The sequence below is a fragment of the Chlorocebus sabaeus genome, chromosome 13, assembly GCF_047675955.1.
Source record: "Chlorocebus sabaeus isolate Y175 chromosome 13, mChlSab1.0.hap1, whole genome shotgun sequence".
Lineage (NCBI taxonomy): Eukaryota > Metazoa > Chordata > Mammalia > Primates > Cercopithecidae > Chlorocebus > Chlorocebus sabaeus.
The window spans coordinates 67,177,617-67,202,585 of NC_132916.1; the positions used below are offsets into that span (position 1 = coordinate 67,177,617).

Below are 24,969 nucleotides of genomic sequence, written 5' to 3' on the forward strand. Positions count from 1 at the left end.
AACAGTGAAACTTTTCGATGGCCAAAAAATATGTGAATGAAGTAAGCTTTTAAGAGCTTATGGGTTCTTTGTCAATATGAACCTAATAAATTAAAATTGGAAATACTTTCTGCCATCCCCCCAACATCTCATCAATCACCAATGTACCTCATCTCCCTCCCTGCCTTCCCACCTCAGATTCAGTAAAGGAAGACAGCTGGCAAGCTCTGGAGGCTCAGTTAAAACAGGTCATATTATTAGTAAAGAAACAGGGGGTTTGCTACAGGAATTCTGAAACACTAGCGTCAGGTTTATTTATTTATTTATTTATTTTTTTATTTTTATTTTTATTTTTTATTTTTTTATTTTTTTGAGACGGAGTCTCACTCTGTCGCCCAGGCTGGAGTGCAGTGGCGCAATCTCGGCTCACTGCAAGCTCCGCCTCCCGGGTTCACGCCATTCTCCTGCCTCAGCCTCCCGAGGAGCTGGGACTACAGGCGCCCGCCACTGCGCCCGGCTAATTTTTTCTATTTTTAGTAGAGACGGGGTTTCACCATGGTCTCGATCTCCTAACCTTGTGATCCGCCCGCCTCGGCCTCCCAAAGTGCTGAGGTTTATTTTTTAAATGTGCAAAAGAAAGAGGAACGTTTTAAAGAGAGACAGAAAGAAACTTTGGAATCTTCAAAGTTGGTGTTTGTTGGTATCACAGCTAAGTGTTAAAAGCCCCAAAGACATGGAAGTGAGAAGAATGAATTAAATATTGTCCTCACATCTTCATCCTTCACTTTTAATGGCATGTAGCACCACTCAGGTAGAAAACCAGATCTTCTCTGAGGATAAATATCAAAAACCTTTTACTAGGTAAAATTTGCACCACCGTTAAATCACAAAACTATTTTTCCCCCAGATACCTCCTTAGTCTACAATGTTATTAATGCATTTAAGTCAAGTGTAAATATAGTATAGACTGAGGCTTTGACTGTCTTCTTCCTTGTTTATTAAAATGGAAAAGAAGAATGAAAGGGTGTTTCCATTTGCATCATTTGGACATTAAGCAATAAGCCTTCAACTTATGAAACAGAACATTATAAAAAATATTTTGCCCTATTCCTCCCTGTTCTCCAGTGCTTTACACTAGCTTTGGAGCACTCTTTGAAGGTCTGTAGGCATTTGATTTATCGCCTCTTCCCTTTCTTTTTCCTAGCTGTCCTGTCCATGAAAACTCAGAGCAAGAAAAGAGGATACAAGGGCTGAAGAATGGCCAGGGACATACTCACTAGAGAGGATCAGGAACGAGTTGTGTTCAGGCAATATTAGAAGATCTCAGTGAGAACAATTGTGACACAGGCTACAATTAGTAGCGGGGTTCTAGTGAAGGCATAGCAGCAGTGAGAGGAGATCTTCCTTGTGAACACAGAGCTTAGTCATAGGAATGGGCTGTGCAGAAGGATTTCGCCTCCTGAGAAAATAGATGGCTTTTAATGAAAAGGGAACTGGATTATTCAGTGCCAAGGAGAGCTTTGCATGGGGTCATCCAGCAGTTTAATTCACATTCTGGTTATCTGTCAAGGAGCCCCTGGAAAGAACTTGGGATCCTGTTGGTCAGCACTTGGCCCTTCAGATCAAAGGTTTGGGAATGTTGTTTAGTCCTAAGCCCTACTAAATGTGGTACCTGGGCTGTTTAAATGTGTTATGTGTGGATTCATCCATGCCTGGAGAAAGACCAAGTCTTCAGAAAAGAAGAGCCATGGCAGGGTCATTTGGAATATGGGCTGGATAGAGACCTAGAAAGGAGTTGGGGGCTGACACCAGCTTCCTTCCAGGAATTCATCAGGAACATCATTTTTCGTGCTTAGATAGCAAGTTTTCCTATTGCTTTTACTTATAAATCCATTTGCCTAAAGTCTTATCTAAAGAGTTGACTTTAATATCTAAGATCTAATTATTTGTCCTTTGTATTCAAGTAAGTATTTTCTGTCATGCCATTTTATTTGTATATTAATTAAATGACACAGATAACTCAAAATAGAAGTCACACCCTATTTCTAAAGAAGATACACAATTTAATCTATTTTCTGTAAGATTAAAAGAAATCTACGTAGTCAAGTGGGCTACAGGGTAACTTTCATTTGCACCTCCAAATCCACACTCTAAGGTGCTCTCTGCCGCAGGAAGCTGACCTGTAAGAAACAAACAAAGGAATCCACTGGCCACCACTTCCAGTTTGGTTCTACAATGGGAGGCACTAACAGGAGATCAAAGGGCGGGAGGGATATGAGAAGGGGGTTGCCAGGGCTTGGTCTTGTGCTTCTCCTTGAATCCCTACAATCTTTCAGGTTGTTTTCTCCATATGGCTCTTATTCCAAGTTCCTCTCTTTGTCCCTTCAGGGCTAGACATAGTAACAGAAACCTTTTTGCCTTCCTAAACCCTTCTTCTATCTTTGTAAATTGATCTGTCCCAGATTTGGTTCCGAAGAAGCAGACTCCGAGATGGAGATTTGTGGGCATGAGGGTTATTAAAGAGTGCTCTCAGGATCTAAACCTGCAGGAGGGAAGGGGAGGGAGAAAGATAGGGCAGAGGAAGAGGCTGAGTAAGCCCAAAGTGACTGGGAGCCTGAAGCTGGGACGCACCTTCAGAGTTGCTTCACAGAGGCAAAGGGTAAGGCCTTTATAGTCTTGTGCTGACAAGTTGTTGGGTGCAGGGTGCCCCTGGAATAGAGCATGAAATTGGGTGAGGTGACTGTCTTCAGCCTATGGGGACTAGGTCCTTCAGTCTTGATGGGAAGTTTGAGCAGTGCAGTTTCCATGACAACTCAGCTCTTGTGCTTCATGGATCCACTTCCTTCTGCATGTTAAGGAGCAGCTCCTCTAGGATCACAGCTGGCCTCTTTTCTTGGGGAAATCTTCCTGTTTTATTTTACAGTCCAGATTTCCTGTCTCTTTTTGGTACTTCTGCTGGTCTACTTGGCTGGTGGAATGACCTAGTTTCTCACTCCCAAGGAGTCCCATCACCATGCCTTTATTAGGTGGAGGCTGTTGCATTTATCCATCTATTACAAAAAAAAAAAAAAAAAAAAAAAAAATGGGCAAGGGAATTCTAAGGGACACCCAGGCAAGTTAGCTGGGGGCCTCTCTGTGGCCTTGTGTCAGCAGTCTCAGCTCCTTCTGAAGAATGGGATTGATTATCGCTCATGGTACAGTGATTCCTATTCTTGCCTGCTGGTCTCTTGGCCTGAGGAGCCTGATGCTTCCAGGTGGCAGCCTTAACCTCATGTTCAATTGGATGCTTGTTGTATTCCCTGATGGAAGCACATCTCCTTTGGGCACCAGGGCCTCTAAACTCACAGAGCCTAGGCACAAGTTCCCTACAGGGTCAATTGTATTGATGGTAAGTGAGGCCATTGCTGCTACCACTCCTTAGCTCCCACATATTTTACCTCTTGGAGACACAGCGTCATACAATGATTGTTTATTTAGCATGTATATTACACCCAGGAGAATCTGGTGCTGACATTACCTTGCAAGGATGGGGCACCATTCTCCTGGGTGTAATACACATGCTAAATAAACCCCTGATGACATTAGCTTGCAATGATGTGGCCCCTCCACTATGCCTTCAACAGGCCTTTCCATCACTCTGTTAGTGTGGCAGCTTCTGGATGGTGCAGGATGTGATGGGACTAGCAGAGTTTGTTCCACTCATGCACCTCCTTTCTTGTAAAGTGGGTCACTTGGTTTGATGGGATATTATGTGAGATGCCATGTTGATGAATCACTAACTCTCTAAGCCTTTAGATACTGGTGCCAGCTGAGGCTCTGCAGGCAAGAACAGTAAATCCAACCCAGAAACATGAATTAATTCATACCAAAATGAATCAATGACCTTTCCAGGGTAGAAGATATTCAACTTTCCACCACATGACTGGTTGGTCTCAAGGGCTAATACCATACCTGGGCAGGGATGAGGGTCATCCTTGGTTTCTGTTGCTGGAAGGTTGAATATTTGTCAGCCCTGGTGCCTGGGTCAGTATTGTGGAGTGGGAAGGCATATTGCTGGATCCATGCATAGTCCCCACTCTTGCCACCAGGGCTATGCCATTCATGCACCGTTGTTTGAACACTGACATCTAATGACAGAGGCTGGCCAAAGTCAACTGGCCACATATTCTCTTGTGTCTATTGGTGATTTAGTGGGATGTTCTTTTGTAGCGGATGTTCCATAGTGACCATTAACATGTAATAAAAGGATCTCCACACCTCCTTCCTGTTTCCATAAATCCATTCACAACTTTCTCACCCAGACCTGCTTCATCCTGATTTTCCAATATTTCTTGATCAAATGGTTAAGCAATTTTATTGTTCATGAATTCATACATATTCTCATCGGGTGATGATATTGGGACTAAGAGAGAAAGGGAGACAATGAGGAAGCAAGAAGAGAGAAAAGTTGAAATATTGGTTAGTCATTTTACCAGAACACTTGAACAATCAGAAAGCTGTGGCAGATAAGAATTGCATATTCCTGTTTAGTTTCTACTAATGCCTCTGAAGACTCTAAAGGCAAAATATTTTGTTTCAAATCTGAAATATTTGGCAGGACAGTAATGCTGATATTTAAGGTACTTCAAATAAGAATTATTTGATGCATTTATGGATCATCTTTTCTAACATTTCTAGCAAATTAAAAACTGGAAGATAAGAAACAGCTTTCAGAATGGTACAAGTAATTCTAAATAAATGTGTATGAATTCAAGAAGAAAATAATGTTATCTGTGGTATCTCCAAGATAAATAATAATAGTTTTTTATATATAAAATGCTAAAGTAGAGGAGGAGAAAGAAAGGGAGGTGCCTTGGGAATGTGCAAAACTTTCACTCATGCTAGGCACATCGAAACCATCCTCCTTCAGCTCACATTTTAGGGGGATGGTAAGAGCCCGCATCTCCAAGACAATCCTAAGTCAAAAGAACAAAGCTGGAGGCATCACACTACCTGACTTCAAACTATACTACAAGGCTACAGTAACCAAAACAGCATGGTACTGGTACCAAAACAGAGATATAGACCAATGGAACAGAACAGAGTCCTCAGAAATAATACCACACATCTACAGCCATCTGATCTTTGACAAACCTGAGAGAAACAAGAAATAGGGAAAGGATTCCCTATTTAATAAATGGTGCTGGGAAAATTGGCTAGCCATAAGTAGAAAGCTGAAACTGGATCCTTTCCTTACTCCTTATACGAAAATTAATTCAAGATGGATTAGAGACTTAAATGTTAGACCTAATACCATAAAAACCCTAGAGGAAAACCTAGGTAGTACCATTCAGGACATAGGCATGGGCAAAGACTTCATGTCTAAAACACCAAAAGCAACGGCAGCAAAAGCCAAAATTGACAAATGGGATCTCATTAAACTAAAGAGCTTCTGCACAGCAAAAGAAACTACCATCAGAGTGAACAGGTAACCTACAGAATGGGAGAAAATTTTTGCAATCTACTCATCTGACAAAGGGCTAATATCCAGAAAGAAAATTTACAAGAAAAAAACAAACAGTCCCGTCAAAAAGTGGGCAAAGGATATGAACAGACATTTCTCAAAAGAAGACATTCATACAGCCAACAGACACATGAAAAAATGCTCATCATCACTGGCCATCAGAGAAATGCAAATCAAAACCACAATGAGATACCATCTCACACCAGTTAGAATGGCAATCATAAAAAAGTCAGGAAACAACAGGTGCTGGAGAGGATGCGGAGAAATAGGAACACTTTTACACTGTTGTTGGGATTGTAAACTAGTTCAACCATTATGGAAAACAGTATGGCGATTCCTCAAGGATCTAGAACTAGAAGTACCATATGACCCAGCCATCCCATTACTGGGTATATACCCAAAGGATTATAAATCATGCTGCTATAAAGACACATGCATACGTATGTTTATTGCAGCACTATTCACAATAGCAAAGACTTGGAATCAACCCAAATGTCCATCAGTGACAGACTGGATTAAGAAAATGTGGCACATATACACCATGGAATACTATGCAGCCATAAAAAGGATGAGTTTGGGTCCTTTGTAGGGACATGGATGCAGCTGGAAACCATCATTCTTAGCAAACTATCACAAGAACAGAAAACCAAACACTGCATGTTCTCACTCATAGGTGGGAACTGAACAATGAGATCACTTGGACTCGGGAAGGGGAACATCACACACTGGGGCCTATTATGGGGAGGGGGTGGGGGGAGGGTTTGCACTGGGAGTTATACCTGATGTAAATGACGAGTTGATGGGTGCTGACGAGTTGATGGGTGCAGCACAGCAACATGGCACAAGTATGCATATGTAACAAACCTGCACGTTATGCACATGTACCCTAGAACTTAAAGTATAATAATAATAATTAAAAAAAAAGAAACCATCCCCCTTCAGCTCACATTTTAAAGGAAATAGGATACAGGGAATTACCATATTCTTCCCAGGTCTAAACATTTTGAACAACTTGGCATTTTCTCTACAATGGCTCCCCTGATGGTTTTAGTGTTTTCCAGTACAAATCATAGCTTCACCCAATTATAAAGCAAACACTTTATATATCCATTATATAAAGCTTTATTCCCTGTTATAAAACAAAAACTCTATACAATAGAAACAAAAGGTTAATGTCCTTTTGATCATTTATTACTTCACATTTTTAATAACTTTTGGTTGAATGCTTCACAGAATGCTAGGCTCTGAGTATATCTGGATGAGCAACACAAGGTGTCTGAGTCCAAATATAATAGAGTATCATATTTGTAATGATAAGACAAGTAAATGGGTTCATAGAAAAAAATATCAGGGATATTTGTTCCAGTCTGGTGGGAGTATAAGAATGAGGTCACAGACTTGACATTTAAACTGAGACCTGGAAAGTATTTAGGATAAAGACTAGATAAAAGTGTTAGCTATGGTGGATGAAAGCCAGGGAAGAAATAGTTGCAGAACTATAACACAGGTTTGGAGAGACATCAAGAACAGGTAACAAAAGGTATAGAGACTATCCCAAGGCTAGTAGGAAGTCACTGAAGGGTTTCAAGCATTTCAAGCACTTCTTCCCTCCCTTCCTCTCTCCCTCATTCCCTTCATCCAGTCTTTCTTCCCCACCCCCCCCCTGCTTTTTTTGAAAAAGATGACACTGCCCTATCAAAAATGGAAGAAAAGGGTAGATTCAATAACATTTTTAAGGTGGACTCAATAGAACTTGGCCATGAGAAATATTGAGTTAAGAGGTAAGAATAAAGGATAAAACCCAGGTTTTTCAGTTCATCTATGAGAAGACAGTGATCTCACTGATTTTGACTCTTCTCAAAATTTGAGTGATCTCACTCAAACTAAAATTTGCAGCAGAGAAGGTGGAGAAGGTTTCCTCTCTGTTCACTTATTACAAATATATATATATAATATGATGGACTAAGATAAGAACGCTTTTGTTTACGTTTTTATCCTCAGAGCCTAGTCACAGATCTCATTTCAAAAATCTTGAATTGCCTTGGAGCCTGTGATGGATAATTTTATGTGTCAATTTGACTGGGATTAAAGATGCCAAGATAGCTGGTGAGACACTATTTTAAAATGTATCTGTGAGGGCTGTTTCAGGGAGAGATTAACATTTGAATCAGTATGCTGTGTAAAGAAAATCCACCTTCACCAATGTGGAAGGGCATCATTCAATCTGTTCACAGCCCAGATAGAACAAAAAAACAAAAATGGAGGATGGGCTAGTTTGCACCCTCTCTCTCCCTGAACAGGGAGATACTTGCATTACATCTTAGTGACCACTAGAGAACATGCACTTCAAAAGAATATCCCTACTAAATCATCAATAAACAGAGAAGAATAATTTGGCCAGCTGACATTGACCAGTCTCTGCCATTAGATGCCAGGGTTCAAACAACAGTTCATGAATGGCACAGCCCTGGTAGTAGGAGTGGAGGCTGTGCATGGATTTAGCAATATTCACTCCCACTGCTCAACAGTGACACAGGTACTGGTGCTGACAAATATTCAACCTTCTAGCAACAGAGGCCAGTGAGGACACTCATCCCCACTCAGGTATGGTATTAACCCTTGAGACCAACCAGCCACATGGTGGAAAGCCAGCCACATTGAATATTTTCTACCCTGGAAAGGTCATTGATTCATTTTGGTGGAAAATGATTTGTGTTTCATGATTCATGTTTTACTCATCTTCTCCTGAGACATCAGCACCTGGTTCTGAGGCCTTTGGATTTAGCTTGGGGATTACACCATCTGACCCCACCCCTTCAGACTCTGATCAAGACTTATACCATTGACTCCCCTGATTTTCAGGCTTTTAGACTCAAAATTAATTACATCACCAGCTTTCCTGGTTCTTTAGTTTGCAAATAGCAGATCACAGGGCTTCTTGGCCTCTATAATTGCATGAACCAGTTCCCATAATAAACACACAAATATGTATCTCTCCATATATCTTATTGGTTCTATTTCTCTGAGAACCCTGATTTATAAGTGTAATTTTCAAGTGATGGCAGGGAGTAGTGGTTTTTCATGCACCAAATCCATTCAGTTGATAACTTATTTTCCCATGCAATATGAGTTTAGGTTAACCTAAAGAAAAAAACAAAACAAACAAAATACAAGAACCAAATAAACACTGCACTGGATCCACACCAGCCCTATAAAACCAAATGACTTCCTTTAATTTTGATGTGCTCTGGGATTCAGTCCTGGATATTATTCTCCTAATTATCTACACTCATATCTATCTGATCCAATCCCATCACTTTAAATACCATCTACACTTTGACAATTCCTAAACATATGTACCCAACTCCAATTTCTCTGCTGAATCCCAGATTTATATATTCCCCGTAATTAGTATCTCTACATTGATGTTTGGTAGACATCTTAAACTTAGCATATACAAAACTGAGCTATCTTTTGCTGCTATTACAGAATACCTGAGACTGGGTAATTTACAATGAACAGAAATTTATTGACTTACAGTTCTGCAGGCTGGGAAGGCCAAGACTGAAGAGTTGGCATCTGTTGAGGGCTTTCTTGCCACACCATCCCATTGCAGGAAGCAAAAGGGCAAAAGATGGCCCGTTTCTGAAAGCCTTCTTATCAAGGCATTAAATCCACCTCTTAAATATCTCACCTCTTCATACCATTACAATAGCAATTAAATTTCAACATGAATTTTGGAAGGGACATTCACACCCTACTCTATCTGAAGTCTGCTCCATCTCTAGCCATCCACTTTCTTAGGACAAAAACTTCCACATCCCATATTCAATCACCTCAAAACCTGTTGGCTCTACCTTCAGAAAATATCCAGACTGTATTTCCCACTACCTCTTCTGCTATCAACCTGGTCTGAGTCACCATCATATCTCATCTGGATTCCTGAAATTGCTTTCCAATGTCTTCTCATTTTCCTTCTGCACCCTCCAATTCATGCTCAACAGAGTAATTCGTTTTGAAAACAGAAGTCATGTTAGTCACATCACTCCTCTGTTTAAAACACATCAATGATTTCTAACTCATTCAAAGTAGAACCCTAACAGGTTCCAAATGATCAGATATACAATTGGATAACTCCCTGAGTTATCCAATTCTTCAAGCCTTTGCTCAAACATGAATTTTTCAGTGAATCCTTCATTAACAATTCCATTTAAAATTGCCACTCCTCTTCCTCAGACACTTCAGATCAGAGGTCACCATTCCCCAACCCCCACCTTTGTTCTACAATTTGCTTTGTTTTGTTTTTGATAGCACTTATCTCCCACCAAAACAAACCCTGAGTTAGGGTTCTCAGAGAAACACAACCAATAAGATATACAGAGATAAAAACTACATAATTCACTTGCACATTATGTTCATTTTGTATTGTCTTTCTTCTGTCACTAAAATATAAACTCCATGAGAGCAGGGATCTTTGTATGTTTTGTTTTTTGATATATTGTAAGAACTTCAAACAGTTCCAATATATAACAGGTGTTCAAAAATGTCTGTTGAATGAATTCACGAATGCCTTCTTTCTTTTAATGAGGTCCTGCGGCTAGTGGTATACTATATTACTGTTCACGTGCTCGCTTCGGCAGCACATATACTAAAATTGGAACGATACAGAGAAGATTAGCATGGCCCCTGCGCAAGGATGACTATATTACTGTTCACAAAAATTCAGTGTTTGCTCACCTTCTAAAGAACATAGTCATCACCCTATGACTTTTTTTTCATCCAATAAAATGTAAGTGGGAAGAAATCTGTGTTATATGTGTTCAGAAGCTTTAAGGACCAGAATGTGATTTAGCACACTCTGTTTTCCCTACCCCTGCATTATGAAAGCATGTGTGGAAATGGGGCCTCCACCATCCTGAATTCCTGAGGGCCTGTAATGAGGAGAATCATCTTGTGAAACTGTGATGCACATGTAGCTTAATGACAAATGAAATTTGATATTATGACCTATCCTGACTAATATATAATCAAAGTCTGGGGTCTTCATACTCAAGTTAAATATCATCAGGTAGTTGGAATTAATTGCACTTTATGAACATTCATGTTTATCATGCTCTCCAATTAAGGTAGAACATCTGAGAGTCACAATTAGGCCTTTCAGATGCAATGTAGGAAACAGAAGGCATTATATGGTTTCATTGTCTCTTGAAACATCAAGGTATGGGGAGACTCCATGATGCTAGAGGAACTGCAGTTATGGTTGTCTTCCCAAGGTAGCACACACACAGCAACTAGGAAAAAGGTGGATCAGATGGGAAGGAGGACAGTCATAGTGTAAGTGAACCTTGCCTAGATGGGGATCCATGTGTCATCGAGTCAATCAAGTCTCTTCTCAATGACACTGTTAACCTCTTTGCAGAGCATCATTCACCTGTCCATGTTTCCTACCATAGATATAAAAGAGGGACACTGAGTCTACAAAAAGACACAAATGGCTAGTGTCTTCATTTCTTTGAAGGCAATGTAGAGGTTCTTAAAGACCAGGAAAAGTTCAACTCAGTAAGCTCAGCATCAGGGAAACCATTTGGGTCTGGATGGCTGCAGCTCCAGACCAATTGCCTCTAACTGTGGGCAATATTACCTAATTATCCTAATGATTGGTGCAAATGTTTTAATTTTTAATGCATGCTATGAGGCGAAAAATTCAGCAATCATGCAATATGATAAGTGGTTGAAAAATATAAATTGTTATGGAAGCCACAGGAGGGTCAACCCATCTATACTTCCTGGTTTCATTAAAAAATTAAAGATCCAGATTTCTGATCTGAATCCAGCCATAATGTAACCACAGGTTCATCTTGGGAATCCACAGCCATAATGCTTTGGGAATTCTTGTCAAAACCTTTGCTTAATTTTTTAACCCAAAATTCTTGATGATAGAATGTGACCAGTATTCTAATAAAAAAGTATTCCAGAACTTTAATTCAATGTATCTGGAAATCGTGCAAGATTCAGAGGAAAGGGCCGGTGTCCAGAAATATTCTACTTAGAAGCCTATAACATTATCAGCAGTCATGCCCTTCCATTTCTGCCCATGGATGTCAGATGGATATTCACTGTGCCATCCAGCAGTTAGGGGAAGGCTGTAATCCTTCTGTTTGTAGCTAAGTAGCTAAGTTTCCACTCTCTTCCTCTGACCATTCTCATCCTTCCCCTTGCCACTTCTCCAAAGGTCCAGTGAATGCCCAGGGCAGGAGACATTGGAGTCATTGTGAGAAAGGGGAAAGGGATGCACACCCAAGTTTACTTCTCTGCCCACCTCAGGCTTGACCTGAGAGGTGCAGCTGGCACTGTTCCCTATTAAAGAGGAGCAAACCCCAAATTGGCACAGGTTTCTGTCATACTCCTCTGTCCAGGCATCTCTAATTGTTTAGTGTGGGTGAGAATGGGGATTCCCCAGAGCAGTATCCTAATAAGGCACTGTCCCAACCATTCTCCCATCATTGATCCAACATTTGTGAAATGTTATTGGATAATTGCAACATTACTAAGATGCAAAGACTTCGGAGCACATGTTTCTGCCTCAAGGTTAAACAACAGGTTTGGGAAGGGTTATAGGCCAATAACCAATATGGTTTGGTTCTGTGTCTTCACTCAAATCTCATCTCTAATTGTAATTCCAATGTATCAAGGGAGGGACTTGGTGGTAGGTGATTGGATCATGGGGGCAGTTTCCCTCATGCTGTTCTCATGATGGAATTCATAGGTTAATAAGTGTGCGGCTCTTCCACTTCACTCTTCTCATCACAGCCCCTCCCATCACAGGCCTAGATGCCAAGGAGGAAAAAATGGTTTTGTGGACTGGGCCTGAGGCCCTGCTGCTCTGTGCAGCCTCGGAACTTGGTGCCCTGTATCCCAGCCTCTCCAGCTCCAAGCATTGCTAAAAGGTGCCAACATACAGCTCAAGTTGTTACTTCAGAGGGTGCCAGACCCAAACCTTTGTGGATTCTACGTGGTGTTGGGCCTGTGGATGTGCAGAAGACAAGAGTTGAACATTGAGAGTCTCTGCCTAGATTTCAGAGGATGTATGGAAATGCCTGGACGTCCAGGCAGAATTCTGCTATAGGGGTGGGCTGCATAGGGCTGTGGGAGCCCACCCCTTGCATCAGTGTGCCCAAGATGTGAGACATGGAATACAAAGAGATTTTAGAGCTCTATGATTTAATGAATGTCCCTCTGGATTTTGGTCATGCATAAGGCCTGTGGCCCCTTTGTTTTGGTCAATTTCTCCCATTTGGAACAGGAACATTTATCCAATGCCTATACCCCTATTGTATCTTGGACGTAACTGGCTTGTTTTTTATTTTACAGGCTCATAGGCAGAAGGGACTTGCCTTATCTCAGACGAGACTTTGGACTTGGACTTCTGAGTTAATGCTGGAATGACTTAAGACTTCCAGGGACTGTTGGGAAAGCATAATTGGTATTGAAATGTGAAAAGGGCATGAGATTTGGGAGAGGCCAGGGGTTGAATAATATGACTTGGCTCTGTATCCCCACCCAAATCTCATCTCAAATTGTAACCCCCATGTGTCAAGGGAGGGAACTGGTGGGAGTTGATTGCATCATGGGGGCAGTTTCCCCCATGCTGTTCTTGTAATAGAATTCTCACGTGATCTGGTCATTTGATAAATGTGTGGCTCCTCCCCTTTGCCCTTCTCTGTCTCCTTCCACCTTGTGAAGAGGTGCCTGCTCCCCTGTCACCTTCAGCCGTGATTGTAAGTTTCCTGAGGCCTCCCTAGCCATGCAAAACAGTTAAACCTCCTTACTTTATAAATTACCCTGTCTCAGAGAGCATGTTTATGGCAGTGTGAAGACAGGCTAATATAACAACTTACCTACAATACATGTAAGAAATTGAGCAAAGGGCACACCTGTATTTCAAGGGTAATATATGGTGGTTCCCAGGGGCTGTGAGCATGCAGAAATAAGTGGCCTCCCTAAAACAAGGTAGAATTGGGGTGGGTCATCTTAGGACACACCACTTTTTCTCACCACAATCCTGGTTATGAAATAATGTAACAACCTCAAATTGACTGGCACCTTCAACATCCCAATGGGAGTATTTTCTATATAATAGAATCCTACATATTTTCTATCCTCACTGGATGCCTCACTTCCAGCATCTGAAACCACATATTTTCTGGGGCATAGGGAAGGGCAGGAATATGTTTGCCTCTTGCTGGAGCCAGGGCTCACTGAACATGGACCATGGCCACACATCTTTGGACTCTAACCCCAGAGAGAAGCCCAGAGCTTATGCTAGATACATAAGCACACTGCTCAGGGAAACAAAAAAAAAGTGAAACTTAAGCTTTGTGTCTAAATCTGCCTGGGATTTAAACTATGAAGTCATCACTTCTAGAGTTACTTTTGTTTTGTTTTGTTTTTTTGAGACAGAGTACCCCTCTGCTATTAAGGCTGAAGTGTAGTGGTGCAATCTTGACACTGCAACCTCTGTCTCCCAAATTTAAGTGATTATTGGGGCTCAGCCTCCTGAGAAGCTGGGATTACTGGCATGTGCCACCACACCCACCTAATTTTTGTATTTTTAGTAGAAATGGGGTTTTGCCATGTTGCCCAGACTGGTCTCTGAAAGATTCTCCCTAGGCCTGAAAGCTTGAAGGGATGAGTAACTCCTCCCTCTCAAGTCCAGTCCCAAGGCACAAGGCTACTTGAGCCAGCAGCATGAGTCAACAAGATAGCAGAAGCAGGAAGAGAGCCAGCCAGAAGACACCTACCCTGGCTGGAAGACATGTACCTCTGAAGATCAAGAAAGAGTCCATGTGGGTACTATGTAGCAGTCATGTCAGACTGGAACACTTCCTGTTTCCAGGAGACCATAAAACCCCTGCCCCATCCTCATTTGGTGCTGAGCCATTTTAGGCCTCAGCCTGCCTGTACCCAGGTGCTCATTAAAACAGCATGTTGTTCCACATCACCTCATGTTGTCTGTTAATATGCTCTCAGGATTCGAACTGATACAAGAACCTTACATCTGGTGCCAAAACCCAGGAGGGGCTTATGTCTGCGTTCCCTGTGGACACACCCCTCCAGCCCAGAGAGCAGGCCACAGTGGCCAGACAAAGGAAGCTCCTCAGCCTCCAGTCGCCTTTCTGTGCATGCACATCAGTCACTGAATTCGCCTACTCATAAGTCTCCCCGGTGCCCAGTTAACAGGGGAGAATCTGCACAGCATCTCTTGGTTTCTCTAGTTCAAAAGTTCAACATTGGTCTAAGAAGGCTCCAGTGTGTGCCAGCTCACTGATCATCTGGTCTTAGGGGGACGCCTGTAAGCCATTTGATCCCGTTCCGGGAACAAAAAAGGCAGCAGTGATGATTGCTCCTTTTATCGTCTCCCTCTGGTTGTCTAGGACGGTCTCCTTTTTCCCTGTTCTCCCAAGCCTGCCCTCCGTTATGGGAAACTCCCAGTCCTCCATTCCAAAAAACAGTCCTCTAGGCTGCCTCATAAACAACCTGCAAACCTTAGTCCTCAGGCAAGATATCCGCCCTAAGTGCCTTGTCTTTTTTGCAATTTAGTCTGTCCACAATGAGTCCAAATGGGCCACAGATGGAACATTCGACTTTACAATTTTTAAGGACTTAAGCAATTATTGCCGATGAATGGAGAAATCGGGAGAAATTCCTTATGTCCAGGCCTTTTTGCACTCAGATCACAACCTGACTTCTGCAATTCTTTCTCACCTGTTCAAATCCTTCTCCTCAATTCTCTCCACCCTGATCACCTTTCTTCTCCCAGTCCTACCTCTTTTTCCTCGTTAGATCCAGCAGACTGCTGTCTACCCCTCCCAGACCCTACCTCTCCCTCTCAACTTTCCCCTTTACCCCCACAAGCCTCCTCTTTATGTTCTCAGCTGCGATCTTCTCAGCTACCATATTCCCAGCTGCCACCTTCCCAGTCAACTGTATCCACTTCTTCTCCTACAACCATCCCCTCCTCAGAACAATTTTAGTATTGCCTGTACCCATTCTCTTCCCCCACAGTCCTCTCCTGAGGCTTGTAAACCCATCCCGCCATCTTACTCCTGTATCTATCCTCCACTGCCTGTTAACTCAAACCCCATTCCCCCTTCAAACTCTCAGCAGGAACCACTTCCACGTTCTTCCTTCTCTCCCACCCATACTCACTCAGGCGCCACCTTTGGCCCATGACCCACTCTTCCTTCAGTGCCTGTGCCAGAGTGCCCCCTTCAGGAAGTAGCAGGAACGGAAAGTATTGTTAGAGTTCATATTCCCTTCTCCCTCACTGATCTCTCTCAAATTAACAAAAGGTTTGGTTCATTTCCAGAAGACCCTACCTCTTATATTGGGGAGTTTCAGTACCTTACCCAGTCTTATGAACTAACCTGGCATGAGCTCTACATTATCCTCTCTTCGGCCCTCACCCTAGAAGATCGGGACCATATCTGGACCCCAACTCAGGTGCATGCTAACACAATTCATCACCAAGCTCCTGCCCAGCCTACTGGGGCAGAGAGAATCCATAACCAGGACCCCTACTGGGATTATCAAGACGGGGCCCCTGGACGCCAACATCAAGACCACATGATTGTGTGTCTCCTTGCAGGACTCAAAAAGGGTACCCATAAAGCAGTAAATTATGAAAAACTTTCAGAAATCACCCAACGTCCTGAAAAAACCCAGCCCCTTTTCTCTCTCATTTACCTGAAGCCATGAGAAAGTATACCAACCTAAACCCAGACAGCCCAGAAGGAACCACTATCTTAAACCTGTGGTTCATCTCCCAATCCACCCTCAATAGTCGGTGTAAGTTTCAGAAGCTTGACGACGGCCCTCAAACCTCACAATGAGACCTTCTTAATTTAGACTTCAAAGTCTTTAAAAATCGTGATGAAGAAAGTAAAAGACAAAAACAGGCAGAGTTTCAAATGCTTGCCTCTGCCATCAGGGGCCCTGCAGGCCCATGGGGCTGCAGCTCCACACAGGAACCTCCTAGGAATCCATCTCCACCTGGCACCTGTTTCAAGTGCAGCAATGAAGGCCACTAGCCCAGACAATGCCCAAACCCAGGTAAGCCTGCCAGGCCATGCCCCCTCTGAGGAGGACCCCACTGAAAGTCAGACTATGAGTGACCCCTTCAAGCACCACCCCCATCCCTTCCCAAGTCGGCCAAAACCTCCTATTCAGATCTCATTGGCTTTGCCACTGAAGACTCATGGTGCCCTGGAACAGATGTACTGGCAAATACTACTGCTTCATCCGAGCCAGGGGTAACCCTGATGGTGGCAGGTAGGCCAGTTTTTGTTGTTGTTGTTGTTGTTCTTGTTGTTTTAATTAATACGGGGGCAACCTACTCTGCTTTACCTAATTTTTCAGGACCGACCAAGTCCTCCCAGGCCTCTTTTGTAGGACTTGATGGATAAGTCTCCAAACCCCGAACCAACCCTCCACTTTTTTTCTCCCTGCTCACCTTTTCCTTCACTCACTCTTTCTTAGTCCTGCCTTCATGCCCAACTCCACTTCTAGGCAGAGACATCCTTTCAAAACTCCAAACTACTCTCCACTTCCACATTCCCTATAGTACCCAATGCATCCACCCAGTCCCCTCTGGTACTTCTAATTTTCTTCTACTCCTCCAACCTTCCACCCTAAACCATGCAACTTTTCCTTATTCCCCATCCATAGTTAACACCATTGTTTAGGATACTTTACACCCTCAGTTGCAGAACACCACACCCCTGTCTGCATTACCCTTAAAGAGCCCACCCAGTTCCTATCACAGAAGCAGGATCCCATCCCTTAAGCAGCTCTCATATGCCTAAAGCCTATCATTTCTTGCCTCCTCGCCAGTCACCTACTCTGCCCAACAAACTCCCCTTTTAACACACCCTCTCTAACTGTAAAAAAAGCCAGATGGAACTTATTGCTTTGTCCAGGACCTCAGACTCACTAGCCAAGCTGTACTCCCGGTATGTTCAGTAGTTCCTAACCCATATACTTTACTTTCCGCAATTCCCTTCAATGCCACCCCTTTTTCTGTTCTAAACATAAAGGATGCTGTTTTTCACAATTCCTTTACACCCTGATTCCCAAAACCTCTTTGCCTTTACTTAGGAAAACCCTGACACCTACCTTTCACGTCGGCTCACCTGGAGTGTACTACCTCAAGGTTTCAGAGGCAACCCCCACCTTTTTGGACAGGCCCTTGCTCACGACCTCTGTACCTTATCCCTAAAGCCATCCACTCTCCCTCAATGTGTTAATGATCTGCTCCTGTGTAGCCCCTCTCCAAGACACTGCAACGCCCATACTATCTCTTCCTTTTAAACTTTTTGGCAGAATGGGGGTATTGGGTCTCCCCTAGGAAAGCATAAATATGCACACCCTCAGTCACCTATCTAGGCCTAGCTCTTATCCCGTGAACCCGAGGGCTCACAACCAACTGCATATCCCTCCTCCAGTCCCTCCTGCCTCCACAAACTAAGCAAGAAATTATCTCTTTTCTAGGAGTAGTGGGATATTTTAGGCTCTGGGTTCCCTCCTTCAGTCTACTTGCCAAACCGTTTAACCAAGCAGCTAAAGGCCCTCTCTCTGAGCCTTCAAACCCCGCACAGCCTATTACCCAACTTTTTCGTCTACTCCAGAAAGCTCTCAGCTCAGCTCCTGTCCTCAGTCTCCCAGAGTTCACCAAACTTTTCTCCCTCTATCCTGATGAATGTTGTGGAATTGAACTAGGTGTTCTGACCCAGTCTTAAGGGACCCAGCCTCCAGGTTGTTGCCTACCAATCTAAACAGCTTCAAGCCACAGTTCTCAGATGGCCTGCCTTCCTCCGAGCATTGGCAGCAGTCACTGTCCTCACCCTTGGAAGCCTAAAACTATCTTTCCATGCAAACCTAACAGTCTATTCAACCCATAACATCAAAGACATGCTCACCACAGTGTACTGTCTCATCTCTGTCTGTTTATAGTCCCTTTGAAATCATGTATGGCCGAACTTTTGTTTTAGGGCCTTCATCCTTACCAGGCTCTGAGTCACTCATGAATTACCTCCACTCCTTAATCCAGACACGGTCTTTCATTCATGAAGCAGCAGATGAGACCATGCCTCTTCCTGTCGACAGATCCTTGTCCTCTCAACATAACTGTTTTGCAGGCACAGATGTGTTTATCTGCCAACTCAACCCTCACCAATAGCTACAACCGAAGTGGCCAGGCCCCTACACTGTGATACTCAGCATGCCAACTACAGTGAGAGTCCAAGGACTCCTCCACTGGGTCCATCACACCAGGGTCAAGCTCACCCCCAAGGCTACTCCCTCCTCTAAAATATTAACAATGGGCAACACCCTCAGAGTCCCTGTATTTAAGAACCTAAACAAAGAAAAATGATCCTTAAAGGTAGAAGGAAGCCAAAGATGGCAAGAGGATGAACGACCTCCGCAACAGATCATTGAATATTATGGTCATGCCACGTGGGCTGAGGATGGTTCATGGGGTTATTGTACTCCCATATACTTACTAAATAGAATAATTAGACTACAGGTGGTTCTAGAGATAATCGCTAACCAAACCGCCTCAGCCCTGGAAATGCCCACACAACAACAAAACCAAATGCATGCAGCAATGTGTCAAAACAGGCTAGCATTACACTGCTTATTAGCAGAAGAAAGTGGAGTGTGTGGTAAGTTTAAAATCTTTCATTGCTGTCTTAACATAGACGATAACAGAAAAGCAGTTCTAGAAATCACTTCAAACATCAGAAAAGTAACCCATGTACCAGTCCAAACCTGGAAGGCATGGGACCCAACAAATCTTCTAGAAGGTGGTTCTCTAATTTAGGAGGATTTAAAACACTGGTAAGGACAGTTACCTTCATCACTGGGCTTCTCCTGTTTCTCCCTTGTGTTATCCCACTGATAATAAAAGCCATTAAAATTCTTGTTGAAACTACAGTTAACTGCCATACAATCCAGACAATGCTCCTGCTACAACGACATGATGGATACCAACCAGTCTCGCACGAATACACCACAAATTAAGTCTCTTCTTTTTCCAAGATGCCCATGCCTCCCCCTGTGTCACGACTGAAGTAATTATTGAGAAAGTCACCCCCTTTCCCTTTTTTCTATAACCAATAGGCAGGAATGAAAGATTCTCCCCGGGGCCTGAAAGCTTAAAGAGATGAGTAACTCCTCCCTTCTCAGGCCCAGTCCCAAGGTGCAAGGCTACTTGAGCCAGCAACGTGAGTCCGCAAGATAGCAGAAGCAGGAAGAGAGCCGGCCAGAAGACACCTACCCGGGCCGGAAGACAGGCACCCCTGAAGATCGAGAAAGAAGCCATCTGGGTACTACGTAGCCGTCACGTCAGACTGGGACACTTCCTGTTCCAGGAGACCATAAAACCCCTGCCCCATACTCATTTGGTGCTGACACCATTTTAGGCCTCAGTCTGTCTGCACCCAGGCACTCATTAAAACAGCCTCCTGTTGTCTGTTGGTGCGCTCCAGGGGTTCGGACCGATACAAGAACCTTATAGTCTCAAACTCCTGGCTTCAAGTGATCTGTTGCCTTCACCTCCCAAAGTGCTGGGATTATAGGTATGCGCCACTGCACCCAACCTAGAGCTACTTTTGAATTCATCCAACCTTATAATCACTTCAGGGGGTGTCTGGGGAGATCTCCCTTTACTCTTTTTCTTGTATTCATTTCTAGACTGTGGAACATTTTTCTCACACATATACAGTAGCTGATGGGGAATTTCTGAAGCTTCAAGATATACTCTTCTCACACCATGTTTTTTATTTTAAAAGAACACACTTATTCAAGTGTTATTTATTAAAAATACTTTATCAAAATCTTCCATTTGCTTTATAGGACTTTGTACATATTCTCTCAGGGAGAGAGTTCTCCAGTGTTCTCCAGTATCTAAGAGACATATCTATGGGTAAATGTAGAAGAATCTGTGGTAACTGTCATGCTGCCTTGTTTGAGGGTCATCTGTAAGACAGGGTGCTGAGAGAACACTACTACACACACACACACAACACACACACCAACACACACACAGGGTGATTTAAGGATCATGCAGCCTTTTAGTATGTAATCCCACTTCTAAATTCAAAGCATATGGCTAAGTTCTGATTTTTAAACAATAGCCAATTTGTATGCTTGTTGTGAGCAAAACTGATTTGACTGAACTTGACTTTTCTGGGCTGAAAACTTCTCAGTTGCCGCCATCAATGGAAAACAGATTAAGAGACAAATTTCAAATGAACGCTTGATACCCTTTCTTGAAAGGAGGAAAACAGAAGGGGAATGCTCTGCTGGGGCTGGTTTCTGCACGGCTTGCTGTCAGCACCACAGTCCTTATCCCTCTGCATTTATTTAACTAGCACTGGAAACGTGCTGGGTTGTGAAAATGTGATCAAGCCCACTCCATGAAAGTTTCAGGGTCACATCATTTACTGGAACACATATACATTTTTTTGCACATAAATTACCTACATGCCTTTAGATGAAATGCACCTTCCAAAAAAAAAAATTCCACATCATTATTGAATTGCAATTTCATACACTTAGCCTGAAATTTCCATTCTGTCAGAATCACTCATGTTACCCACAGTTTCAAAAGACTAAAATCATTTTACTGTAACTGTATTTTTTTCAATACTAGGCCAAGGATAAATGTGGTTACATTGATTTCTCACAAATGAACCTTAAACCACTGATTTGAAATGAGAAAACCACTGTTTGAAATCATTTTCAATCTGAGGTATGTTTAATTGGCTTTAAAGAAACTTTGCCAGCTCATTTGGAAAAAACAAAAAACAAAACAAAACAAAAAAACTCCTCTTGATCTCACTCTTGTTTTCAATCCCCTAGAAGAAGCTTGACTGTGAAAGAACCTCTTTCTTCACTGTTTTCATCCTTTTCACTCTCCTGAAAGCTACCGACCTCCTGTTGGGCTCCCTGCTGAGGTGCCCTATCAATTTTGGCCCAGGGTTGGTCATGTCTAAGCCATGATTAGAATGGGCCAGTCGCAATGGCTCAATCCCCGTACTTTGGGAGGCAGAGGTGGAAGGACCCCTTGAGTCCAGGGGTTTCAGACTCACCTGAGCAACACGGCAAAACCCTGTATCTACAAAAAAGTTAAGAAGTTAGTTGGGTGTGGTGGGGTGCACCGGTGGTCCCAGTTGCTCCAGAGGCTGAGGCAGAAGGAATGCTTGAGCCTGGAAGGTCAAAGCTGAAGTGAGCCGTGGTTGTGCCACTGCACTCCAGACTGGGCTACAGAGTGAGACCCTGTTTCAAAAAAAAAAAAAAATTGTAAGAGAAGAAAAGAATGAAGTATGGTCCCAACCTGAACTCGAGATTGGTGGTAATGCTAACTTTTCAGGTTCTGAGTATGTTATTAACAGTGGGTCTCTTCTTGCAACAGCCTTCAGGTTAGGGCATAATGATCAGATATTCATCACTCAGATATAACCAAAATTGGTCCACAAAAAGACGACTGCCTTAACCCACTCCCAATCATCCTCTGCTCCAGGCCCTTTCTGTTGGCCTCTCAGATCCATGCTCCTCGAGAGCACTGGGTGCCCCAAGGGACCTGCCTCCATGTCTGCATTAAAGGCTCCCTTGTCACCTGACTTCTGTTGGTTCAGTCACAGGAGGCACTGGCAGGAGATCAGGGTGAGAAAGAAGAGTAAGTTTAGGTCATGTTTGCATGATTCTATCACTGTGAGTCATCCCTAGTGTGGCTTGAGTTTTTTCTTTTCTTTCTTGTTTGTTTGTTAACTGAAGGCTGCAGCTACAGCCAGGCAAACCTCAGTAACAACTACTATATCTTCTTTAGTTAACTTTTCTCCTATACCCTTTGCCCCTTAGGCCTAAGTTTGGTGAGATCATGCCAGGATGCTTCATAACATTTTACTTTTCGTTAATCCTACTAATTCCTTTATAAAACTCGATTTAATTGCCTCTTTGAGTCAACTGTGTCCAACTGTCACAAGCTCTGCTACGTTACTATAGCTTAAGGACTGTTCCTTTACTTGTTATACCTTCTCAGATAATAGAATAAAGGAGATCCCACTCAATGAAAACTAAACTAATTAGTCACTTACAGATAGAGGACATGAAAGGAATCCACTCAGGTATGAGAAAAACGTAGGCCAACCATCTGGTATTTCATTTAACCTGTCTGGGGTCCACCAGGCTAGGGGCTACAATTCCTTTAATGCTACTTCTTAATTTTCTCTTAGCCCTAGGCATTGAGAATAAAGTGTATTTATCTTTCTGTATTAGCATTCCTTCTAAGAAGATTAAAAGATCAATTATTAATTTAAGGAGGGTGCACCATCACTGAATTTGAAGTTACAAATTTGAGCCAGCAAAACTGTTCTGAATGACAAACTGATATATGCAGGGAATATTAAACACCTCAAGTTCTGCTTTGAAAGATGATCAAACAATGACAGAATAGGTCAGAGGCAGATTGTTTCAATCTGTTCTACAGATGAAAGCAAAGTGGAAGCAGGGGACCAAAAATTAATATTGATGTTTGAGAATCAGAAAATAGGGGTTTAGGTTCCACTCTTAATGGTTATGCGACTTTGAGCAAATTAGTTTTAGAGACACATTAGAAGGTTGGTTTCTATGATACAAGGCTGTTGGCTTATATTCTGCTAGAGATTTGCTTCCCTTCCTTCAAAGACTCGTTTCTTAATCACTGGGTTCCTTACTCTACATCATAGCTACTAAAACACATTTTGATTTCTATAATTTAAAATATTTACATAGATAACAAATTTTTGATTATTTTTAGAATAGATTTTGGCTAAATTTCAAGTATTTAAATTATTTCTTGAATGGACAGGAATCACCTCCAAAATATAAGCCCCAAACCCACCTAGGGATAATGACAAACATAAATTTATAAATTCAGCATTTCTTATTTTAAAGATACATAGACCCTAGTACTTCAGTATTGATACTTAATCTAATGTATCCTCTTCACCGGATAACAAGTCCTCCAGTCTTTGGATTTCTGATACTATATTTTCCTCACATGAATATATTGAAAGTAACTTTTTAAGAGAAGGCTAAACCTAACCCTCTTTGCTACTCATTCCCTTGCTGTTTTTCAAACTTCTCCTTGATTTCTTCTACATTTCCTCATTGCACTCTGACAAAATTCTGAGAAGCTCTGCAATTCTTTGTAATGGCCTGGCTCAGGTCATTGGTTCCCTTCATTAATGACAGTTCATTCCAACTGTGGACCCTCAGTGGGGACTCTGGCAACCTGTCCCTGCCTACTGGCTCTTTTCTTGGTATTACTGACATGCTCCAGGAAGGATTCCAGGAATGACATTTTTTATTTGATACTAGTTCCATTCCCACTGAATTGATATTTGTAGATCACATAGTAGAAAACTGTTGCTGGCTTGCTGAGGTAACATTGAAAATATTTATTTTATTTATTTTTAATATTGACAAACATACAAGGTAGAGCTCGTAAGTCAGCCAGTTATTTTAATATAGGTATATTCATTTACAAACAAACAAATAAATACTTAGAAATACATGTGTTAGTGACCAGTTTAAATAGCTCATGACATTTATCACTCAAGTAGTGTTTACAACTTACTCTATAAGAACAACCCAGCGTGCACAGAGATCCTGTCACACGTAGGAATAGCAGGTCAAGAATCAAGAATGGTCACTCTTTGGTACTGAGCATGCCTCCTGAACACCTCTCCTTAGGCTTTCTGACATTGCCCTAACTCCGTGTAATCAAGACCAAATCCATTTTTCGCAATACAATTTATCTCCCCAATTTGCCTTATTCTCATAGAAATCTTCATTGTCCTCATTATCCAAGAGGTATTGCCTCTTTCATCTTTCTACCTTTTATTCATATATCTAATCAATTACTGGTCCCTACTTTCTTATTGATGAAAAGTTCTTCAAAATATCTACCATATTATTGCTGATAAAGGCTACAATATAAGAACACTGTTTCACTTTTAAGAGGCAATCCGCTAGAGTGCCATTCTGAAAACCGTCAAGAACAGCATTCCAGAACCTTTTAAAAATAAATATTAGCTGCCAGGATAATAATATGCATGTGACATATTGATAAAATAAAATAATTTAAAATGAATATTAAGGTTTTAAATCTCCTTATATATTGTGAAGAATCGTATTTTTGCCTATGGCTTTTCTTAAGTCATTCTGCAACCTCACATCACTTCTTTCTGCTCCTTTGTGAGATCAGCTCACTTTATGGTCCATATTACTGGGGACATATAGGAGAAGGGAACAAGGGGAGAAAGTATGGTTTTAATATTCGTTGCTTTGTGGTTCTATGTAGCCAAATGGTAACTCTAACCTGTCATTACCCTTACCACCGCTGCCTCTAGAGCACTTGAAAAATGTCAGAGGATAAGTTA

The 24,969-nt window shown here is 42.2% G+C and overlaps 1 long non-coding RNA gene and 1 other non-coding gene across 2 annotated transcripts in view; one reads left to right on the forward strand and one right to left on the reverse strand.

Annotated features, from left to right (window-relative positions):
* Positions 1–2,479: 2,479 nt before the first annotated feature.
* LOC140713255 (uncharacterized) overlaps positions 2,480–24,969 on the reverse strand; it is a 105,145-nt gene continuing 82,655 nt past the window's right edge. The window contains exons 2-3 of the long non-coding RNA XR_012095147.1: positions 21,637–21,823; positions 2,480–4,381 (exon numbers count right to left, since the gene is read on the reverse strand). This is a non-coding gene — a long non-coding RNA (uncharacterized lncRNA). The remainder of the gene's footprint in view (positions 4,382–21,636; positions 21,824–24,969) is intronic.
* On the forward strand, positions 10,107–10,213 carry LOC119625400 (U6 spliceosomal RNA). Its single transcript, XR_005241608.1, has one exon. It is a non-coding gene; the product is annotated as a U6 spliceosomal RNA (small nuclear RNA).